Genomic DNA, 10858 nt, shown 5'->3' on the forward strand with positions numbered 1-10858 from the left:
GGCATCATAACGGAAACTTACCCCAGCCAAGATGGGCGAGTACGAAAAGTGCAAGTAAAAATCATTGGAAAAGATGGACCCAAATTGTTTCTGAGACCCATTGAAGAAATAGTAGTCCTCCTTCGCGAAGATTCTGAATAAACTATTTGGGTTTAGACTCAAGTAAGAGGGTTTGGTATTCTCTGAATGCCAGACGGGGAGTGTGCTGGTCTATGAGAACTTTCAATATTTAGTCTAAGTTAAAAGTTATAGTTAGCACCATCTTGTGTTCAAAGTTTAGTACTGCATGTAATGTTGTAGAGTCCTTTTATGATGACATCATAATCACAAGACAGATCTCCAGCAAGCAGCAGTAAAGACCATGCGGTTATGGCTGCTATCATTCCCTGATTTAAGTTGGTCAGAAGGCACATTCGGTATGAAAGTATATCTATATTGTGATTCTATGTGCTGTATGTTTAGTTAATTCTTTATATTTTATTTGCTGGATGTTAACCTTATTGTCTTTATCTTGCAAATTGTGCAACCTTTTTTCTGATTGTGCAATATTAGTCATTTTTCTGTATAAAGAGCTTATTTTTTGTATGTTTCAGTTTTACATTATTCCAAGACCGACAGTAAAATTGAAGAAAAGATTCCTTGCGTCTGTTGTTATTGGAAGGCGTTATCTGTCTGCCAAATCAAGCAGGGCGTTTGAAAAGAGGGCAGAACAGTAATTATGGCTGCGTTGTCTTTTATTATAGAAACGTACCACGAGGATTTAAATAGATATATTTCATTCTTAAAAATCACACAAAATAACTTTATATAGATACATAATTTTACTTACCGAACATAGCACACGAAGAAAAACTTCCGTCTTGAAATTTGGTGTCAGCAACTGAACAGACCAGGCCAAAAGGTCAGGACCAATTTTGTAATCCACCAATCAGTGCATTAGTTCTCTTGTTTCTAGAGGAGGTCTCTGCGGAACAAAAAGGGGCGGTTACCAATTTTGGGGTGCTGTCACACTGGAATAGGTGTTTTTCAACCTCTTTACCTGATTTGCTCAAATCGAGTGGGAGATTTCCGGAAAAACAGTAAGAGATATTTTATATGAATGTAAGTGTATTGTTTAAGCTGTTTAACAGTTGTTTAACGTTGCGTGAATATGCTTGCTAGCCCGTTTTAAAAAAGCTCCAAACAATCTACTTTCACTCACTTCTTGCGATAACTATTATTAGCAAACATTATTATATTTGATGAATCTGTTGGTCACTTGATTTATTTATTTTTTTTTACCATCAGGTTGAGGCTACTCTGTGTCTGTGGTCAATAAAATGATTATAAAGTTTAAAGTCCTCGTCATCATTTCAGGTTATCACATTTATTTAATGCTTACAAGTCCCAGATAACACGTACGTCGCGGAGACGTCTGTGAAAGATCGTAACGTCTGGTAAACATCGCATTCCATCGACCGTTTTTAGTGGTTAATGAGCCGTCATCCTTACCTCTATACGACGTCTATACGACGAATCTTCAATATTTGAAATCCGTCTTCCATCTTCCGTTTTTAGTGGTTAATGAGCCGTCATCCTTACCTCTATACGACGTCTATACGATGAATCTTCAATATCTGAAATTACGTGCAGCCATGCAGCGCCGGATCAGCAGCTCGCTTGATTAAGTTGTCTGCATGGACGTGACAAAGCGGGTCTAGTCGCGTCGCGCCGCACGCGTCCAGTGTAGACACGGAAATATAAACTAATTATCTATGCATACAATTTGACAAGCATCGAATTCATGTTGTGTTGCATTTCCCCCAACGAGTAGCCTACATAACGTGTAAAAACAACAACCACAAATGTAGTTATGCCTATTTTGAAGATTCAGCATTGATAAATGCAGTTTCACTGACACATTTTCACTGTTTTACATTTTGCACTTACACTTAAATAGCTTTTGGCTCAGAATAATCAAAAAGGCACTCATGATAAGCACTGCATTCATGGATTTAATTTTTAAAATGCTTTAAATGATTTGCAAAGGGTGACTTCTGATTACAAATCAGAATATATAAATTATAATACTAATAAAAATACAAGCTCATATGAACACTTTCTGGAACCCATAATGTAAAACAGCCAGTTTGTTCATCTATCCCTTTGTTTGATCCCTCAGACAAAAAAAAATAAAATAAAAAAAAATAAAAAATTTGCCAGCCAAGTTAAGGTAAGCTTGTTTCAAGCAAACGGTAATTCTACCTGCTTATTAGGTGTTGTTCACGTAATTTCGTAATGCAGAAAGCATGAATTTGACCCCATAGCCTACCATGCTCTGTATAAGGGGGTGATCCATGGCTTTGTGTCAGGTGGTTCTTCGACTCTCTGCCATGCACTGAAATAGTGTAACACCGAGCCATTTTCATATTTTGTTCCAAATAATGATGCTTATAAACTCCAATGAGCAAACCAAAGGTGACCCTTTTTGATGTTTGAGGAATGAGAAAGCAGCCTTTGAAGGAAACACGCTATACAAATATTCATTTGATTCAAAGCACCTTACAGAATTAATGATACTAACTTCCCAGAGTTGATTATGTCCCAAAGTTGATTGAACATTAAAACAATATTTCAATAATAATAAAAAATAATAATAAAAAGACACTTTAAAATGTAGGAACTGCTGAGAGCATGAAGGTAAAATATTCTCACAACTAAGGGAAACTGTTTCACAGGGGGGTGAACTTTACTCACAACACACAACAGCCTTTACATAACACCAGTCTCAAAGATTATAATGAGCTCTAATAGAACAATCCATAACATTTGCAATGGACAAGGTGCAGACACTGGTTATGGACTGCACTTAATGAATCGTTGGTGCCAGATGTGGGAATGAAGCTTGACCAGTGGTAGATCTGAGCATCTAGGCTGAACCATCTCCAAAGCTGTTTGGTGGAGAAAAGAAATAGGAGAAATGTTAGAGCATTTTATAAGGAAATGTACAAGTTAACTGTGGGTTAAAATACTTATTTCTCAAACAATATTGGGCAGTGAACACCATGTACAAGGCAGCAACATGCACACAATACTGTCAACAACCTCAGTACTAGATGCCACACAGCAGCTGTGCCAATGACTTCAGATTGATGATTCTCACAGTATTTATATATATTTTTGCTCATTTACCAGCATTGCTGTGAAAGCTGAGTAACAAATAAAACTGAACAATGTTCTGACTACCACATACAATCATCAGCACAGATCAACCAGCCCAAAGCTGTCTGTAGAAGTTGCTGACAGATTTTGGCTTCCCCATTTAGCTCATAACTGAATAAAACATGTTATGCAATTATAAGGAAATGATTATTACAAAAGCTAGACTGATGCAGGTACAAGGGACTTAATTTCAGTGGGCCCCTACATTCTGCCCAATTACATCCTCCAAACAATGTGAAAACTGTAAAATAATAATAATAATAATAATAATAATAATAATAAGTTAAAGAAAACAAATATAGTAAATGTATTTTTGTAAATAAAGGTTAAAATGTTACATTCTAAAACAAAAACTGTTTGCCCACCATTTTAAAATAAAATATATTTAAAACAAAAAAAAACAAAAATGCAGATCAAATGTTAACTGGTAGGAGGAACACAAATTCACTCATCTGAATGTAGTAAATAAACAGCAATTGAAATACATGTAACAACTGTGGTAATTACATGTATACCCCCTTTAGAGTTAGTGCTCTCATAAATGCATGTAGAATATTAAACCTACATTTAAAATATGCATTTTACCTAAATATATATTTTAGTCAGAATTACTGTGCTCCTTTTCTCTTCATTTATTTCCAACATTTGATAAGGACACAACCAACAAATCATACACTGGAGAAACATCTCAAGTCCACACACATCTGCCGAAGCATCTGGCAGGGCAAACCACGATCAGCTATATGCTTGGTTATTTGAAGCCCTTTCTCTGTTCCTGTCTGTTTTGTGGTCTGTATGCGAGTCAAATCTACTCCACTTATAAAAGCTGCTGCTAGTTCAGACTTGACAGATGAAGTCACTCCTTGATTGGACTCTTGTCATTTGTGATAAGATTTTTGTTTGTATGGATGTTGCCATCTTTGATATTACTTTACTCACCATCACTATAATTACAGTTAATAGTCACAAATTGAACACAGGTTTGACTTTGGTTACATCATACAGCATTCAAAACACTACTGTAATTTCCTGTGTGCAGGACACTGAGACTCACATCTAAGTAAATGCTGTTGTTAAAAAGGGTCATGAAACCCCAAAACACTTTTTTTGAGATGTAAACATATGTATAGGCTGCACATCATTGAAAAAGCTAAAGGTACTCAATGTTATTCATAAGTGAAAAATAGTTATTTTTGCATTTTTCAGAGCGATTTCTGTCTTCCTGTCGAAGCAACGTCACAAAATCTGATGACATTGTGTACTTTCAGCCCAAGTATGGGCATGGACGAACATGCTGATGTAGACTGTTTCGAGCGATTCTCGACATATATTCATGACATAAAGCTTATTTAATCCAATCACTGCGCTGTAGTATGCTTAAGATTATAATTGCGGTATTATGCATGAGGAAGTGTCACTTCTCTCGCCTCTGTCTCTTGTCATTCAGAGACATATCGTTTGTTCGTTTCCTCAGTGCTACAACCAGAGCTTGACATTAATACCAGCCAAATGCGGGTAGATTTCAGCTGTGGTGGGTAAGATAGCCACTCCCACTAGCCACTTTGGCGGGTTGAATATAATTTCAGCCTACAGCCAAATAAAAGATAGCCAAGCTCGTTGTATCACAAAATTACAATTCAGTCACAGTTCTTTATCGATTAACTTGTGGTTAGTGAAGGCGGGATAGGCAGAATCGTGCTGAATGATACAGAACAGAAGCACTGTTAAATAAAAATGTTAAATAAATTTATACATGCTAAATAAACATCTGAAAAAAGGTTTTTTTTTTTTTAAATTACTATTTGTAATTTTGCTGCTTTGTTCTTTTTATATAGCCTAACAAAAATAACTACATTCCAGCTGATATATACGATGTATAGTCTTCATTTGGGTGGTCAATCTACATTTGTAAGTATGAAAGGGTTTTAAATCTTGTAAATCAAGTAAAATGACTCAAAATCAAGTAATTTAAGCATGCCAGAGGCAACTTTAATCATATAAAATGTAATTTCCCAACAGCAAAATTGTGGTCAGTGAAAATGCTGAGTGGCTAGTAACTTTGGAAAACCACTAGCCACAGTGGCTGGTGAGCAAAAAAAGTTAATGTCAAGCCCTGTGTTACAACACGTTTTCCTGCGACGTGACCAGAGCAGAGGTTTGTGTGCATGTGGATTGTTTTGCTGTGATCTACCAGCACAAATGGAAAATATGTTCGCGTGAGATCACATTACAGCGGAGAATTCAAATGTCCCAAAAGTGCGGCTCATTCTCCTCTGCCTGCTCTAGCTGCGTTCAAACACGCGAGCCGTAGGCTGTTTCCCTCAGCACAGCAGCACGAGTTGTTTGTATTTTGCTCGCGATGCGGTCAGAACTGGAGTTTGAATACGAACACATGAAAAATACGATTGTTATGATATAGACGTGGAGCGCTCATATGATCGGTTTCAGAGCGGAGCTTCGCGTTGTGTTTAATAACACTAGCCACGTGAATCCTAGCTCATACAGAATAAAGTATACGTGTTTAAAGTTTTTATTTCACACATTCTCCTGCACTAAACATTAAACAGCACGGTGTAGTTATGCACACATATTTCATCAAGTCTTCTTCAAATTAATTATATGTGCAAACTGGACACTGATACAGTGGTGTAGCCTATCTGAACGCGACGACACGATTATTCTAATAGACAAAAGACTGATTTTGAGACTGCAGTGCTCGTAAATGTAATCAAAGTGGCCTATTATTAGCCCTATTAAATATTCTTTCAAATTTCTCCCTTGTGCTTGGGAGTTTGTCGTCATTTTCTCCATGCTCATATATTAATATTCATTATTCTGTATAATGAGTGTGTTCTATGTCTGTGCTTCATTGGTTGTTCTCTTCCCTCTTCCCTCCCTCTACACTCCGACTTATCCAGAGCTTTACATGCCCATTTTTACAGAGTTTTTTGAGCTTTGAGGTGTGAATGACCAGGCTAAAACAGGAGGTTTCATGACCCTTTAATCCCAAATAGTGCCAGTGTGAACACAGACTACCTATGAGTCATAACAGTTTGTTCTTTTGATTTTCTTTACTTTTTTTATAATAAATTGGGTTAAACTGGCTTCTGCTTTACAACTTACAAAAAAACAAAAACAAACAAAAACTTAATACTGTCATTTGCATTTATATCACAATCACAATTGTGTGCAATCCAAGTAAAGGGAAAACAGTAAAGACTGCAGGAGTCTTTAGGTGTGTATATGTTTTAAAGGTTCACAGTATAACAGTTTTTAATTTCTAAACTATTTAACAACAGGAAGTCAGTCTATTTGATGAGTTATTTTATATATATATATATATATATATATATATATATATATATATATATATATATATATATATATATATATATATATATATATATATATATATATATATATATATATATATATATATATATATATATATATATATATATATATATATATATAGTATAGTGAGCTCTCAGATTCAATGCGTTTCGAGTATTTGGATTTTAACATGGCCTATTTTGCAAACAACATGACTCTTGTCGATCTCCTTAGTGGTTTCTTTATAGTTGAAGCCAAAACTTCAGTTCTACACACCGCGGCGGGAGTGGAATAATTCTATCGTCTTGTGAGCTGGGTTTGTTAATGCTAACTCTAGAGATGTATGCACTTTGACGCACCTCGCACTTCTCCGGTTCCACGTCAGTTTACGTTCTAAGATAACACTGACATCTAGCGGTTGGGTTTTATACAGTCTGTGGTTTTTGATCGCCTAGAATTTTAATAGATGGACAGACAAAAAATAAATAAATAAATCAAAATCTATAACAGTGTATACATTTCCCCCCGTGGAATCAAAAATGGTATCGAATATCGGTACTTTTCAAGGTATCGTATTGAAGTTAGAAATTCCAGTATTGTAACAACACTACAGCCTATATATTTACTCCACGAACTAACTCTACAAACATGGAAAAGAGTGATAGATGGACCTCTCAACCTTACAATGAGGAGAAAATCCAGTGCGACTTTGAGCAGATCTGTGGATAAAACACACAACGCTGTTTCAGCAAAACAATAAAAATTACCTGAGAGTGGAGTTTGTGGGAGAAAATGGTGGCCTCCATACACAGCCCAGTTGCCAGAGTGTCTGGATGATGGAAACCAAACAGGACAGAATTCTGCGCGAGTCAGGTAAGCAGAATAAAATGCACTGTAAATAAACATTAATAAAACAAATGAATATAATTACAGCATGATTACTTTTTGTTATGAAGCTATGGCAGTTTGTTTTCCATTTATATTTATATTAAATATGTTTTTAGGCTACCATCTTTCATAATTTCCATAGGTTTGTCCAACTTTTTCCTACACCTCACAGCGCTTTGCACAAACTATGGGTGTAACTTCCATTAAACTGTAAACATTTTTTTAAACATTCATCATCATAAGCAAAAGAAAGGGCTATCAAGACCAAACTCAACTGCATTGTGTTCCACTTAAATTGTGTGGCATTTAAATCGGGGGAAGTGATTTAAAAAAAAAAAAAAAAAAAAAAAAATTATAAAAATGTACATTTTAAAATATATTTTCATATTTTCTTTTTTAGGATTAATCTACACTACCAGTCAAAAGTTTGGAAACATTATTTTTAATGTTTTCAAGTCTCTTATGCTCATTAAGGCTGCATTTATTTCATAATAAATACAGGAAAAACAATAATATTGTGAAATATTACTAAAAATTAAAATTACGGTTTTCAATTTTAATATACTTAATATAATTTATTCCTGTGATCAAAGCCGAATTTTCAGCATCATTACTACAGTCTTCAGTGTCACATGATCCTTCAGAAATCATTCTAATATGCTGATTTATCATCAATGTTGGAAACAGTTGTGCTGCTTAATATTATTTTATAACCTGTGATACTTTTTCAGGATTCTTTGATTAAAAAGTTAAAAAATATCAGCATTTATTTAAAAAAAGAAATCTTTTGTAACAATATACACTACCGTTCAAAAGTTTGGGGTCAGTAATTTTGTTTTGTTTTTTAAAGAAATGTATTCTTTTATTCAGCACGTATGTGTTAAATTGATAAAAAGTGATAGTAAAGATTTATATTGTTAGAAAAGATTTATATTTTGAATAAATGCTGTTTTTAACCTTTTATTCATCAATGAATCCTGAAAAAAGTATCACAGGTTCCAAAAAAATATTAAAGCAACACAACCGTTTCCAACATTGATAATAACTGAGTATCAAATCAGCATATTAGAATGATTTCTGAAGGATCATGTGACACTGAAGACTGGAGTAATGATGCTGAAAATTCAGCTTTACCATCACAGGAATAAATTAGATTTTAAAGTATATTAAAATAGAAAACCATAATTTTAAGTTGTATTAATATTTCACAATATTTTTGTTTTTTCTGTATTTATTATGAAATAAATGCAGCCTTAATGAGCATAAGAGACTTCGTTCAAAAACATAAAAAAAAAAAAAAAAAAGTAATGTTTCCAAACTTTTGACCCGTAGGGTATAAAAATTTTTTGGGGAAAAAAATAAAATTGTTTAATAAAATTTATGCTAGTAAAAAGAATAAAGCCATAATACATACATTTTAAAATGTCTTTGACATAATGGTGATAAAACTAATATATTATATATAATAAAAAAATTAATATATATATATATATATATATATATATATATATATATATATATATATATATATATACTAAAAAAATAAATAATTAAACAGAATTAATGAATGAATGTCACGTGACCGTATACTATATATATCCGATGACCGTTATAATTTGTATCAGATGACCGTTGTGATTTCCTCAGCCTACTGTACTCTCAACTTTTTTTGATTAATTTTCCCACATTAATAACCTGTAAATAGCTCCAACTGTATATATTACGTTCCTGTTCAGTCGTTACACGTTTTTTTACTTTGTTGTTTTTCTAGTTCATTATTAGTCGGCTTTAAGTTTGTTTGTAGTTTGTCTTCAGTTCGGCGAGTTGTTGGTAAGTATATGTATACAGTATTAATCAGCCTTTTGATATCTTGAAGTTTAATTATATTCGAAATAAGTATTATAAATGCATGTATAGAGCTTGGCAAACTACGTCACTGCGCATTGCATTCTGGGTAGTCGCCGCCATGTTTTAGGTCACGCTCAGGAGCGTACAATGACAACAAATACAAATCACCAGATGAGAAAACGACTATTTACGTTAATATGTTTTTTTGAGAGCTGCTTGCACTTGCTTAGAATAAATGGACTAATATTTGAATCTCTTGTGTTCATTCGATCGCCCAGTCTTGTGGCCAGGACACGCATAGAAATCACACTGCCGCCTCCTATCGGACCACAAACAGGACCAAAGTGATTTCTCTATTGCAGTTTTTAATAACTAAATGGCACCGATATATCTGCCAGATAAAATAATAAACACAATATAGATTGATCTCAGCCAGCATATCATCATATAGCCCTGATTTCTTCATGTTAAAACATTAAGGGATAACATAAGAGCATGACCATCTGTAATGCAGCTCTGAAATTAATTATATTGTGGAGTCGCTACACCAAGTAAGTTTTACTGGACCTAAATAGAATAAATACATAACTTCTTACCGAGACAAGCTGAACAATGAATCAGAGGTGTTGCTTTATGAACACGGAGAGTGATCGCAACGAGCTATATCACAAATGACAGTTCTAAACGTGTTTTCGTACTTTATTAATGGCGTGAGCACTTACATATTCAAGTGGATCAGAAGTTATTAATCTGTAAATACAAATGACAAAGCCACATTTTGTTCAAGTTTATTTTCATTGAGTTTCACTTTCACCATTATGTCGTTTCTAAGCTGGAAGGCAGAAAATGAGGGACATTCTAACGCATAATGTGAAAATGCATAGCGTGGCTTAATTTACTAAAACAGTGTTATTAACAAACTAAACTTAGTATGCTTTATTAGTTTGGTGTTTACTGTGTACAGAAAAGCAGATAAGCCCAGAATATGAACGCAACACATTTACACGCATTTTCCTCCCATAAAGAAAACGCTTAATGGACAGTGACTGTGTAATAGGCTAAGACGCATTTTGTTCATATTCTGGGCTCATCTGCTTTGCTGTACATAGTTTCTATGGGAGGAAAGCGTTTAACGTTAAATTAAACGCGTTGCGTTCAAATTTTGGGCTATTAGTATGATGTTTACATTACGCCACATTAAGCGTTTAAGAATGTCCCGAAAATGGGACAAAATTGCCCAGCTAACAATGACCTGGCGGTCCGCCAGCGTTTTTTGGGCGGCACAAAGTCAGCGGCTAGACACGGTCGGACCACCGTCGGCACACCATCGGCAAGCCGACCGATCTGAAAATGCCATCGGTCTGCCAGCGTTTTTTGGGTGGCACGCCACCAGCGGCTTGCCGCTGCTGGACCACCGTTGGTACACCAGTGGCAAATTGATAGTCGGTCCAGTTTCTACTGAGCACTTACATGACATCTTTTTTGATAAGTGTGTATTTATTTTATATTATCTTTGCAGTTAAAAATAATATGAAAGCACTGAATAAAAACTATTGACTAATATATCAAAAGCTTGGTATAACTGCCT

The sequence above is a fragment of the Megalobrama amblycephala genome, linkage group LG5 (assembly GCF_018812025.1).
Source record: "Megalobrama amblycephala isolate DHTTF-2021 linkage group LG5, ASM1881202v1, whole genome shotgun sequence".
In the NCBI taxonomy this organism is placed as follows: Eukaryota; Metazoa; Chordata; class Actinopteri; order Cypriniformes; family Xenocyprididae; genus Megalobrama; species Megalobrama amblycephala.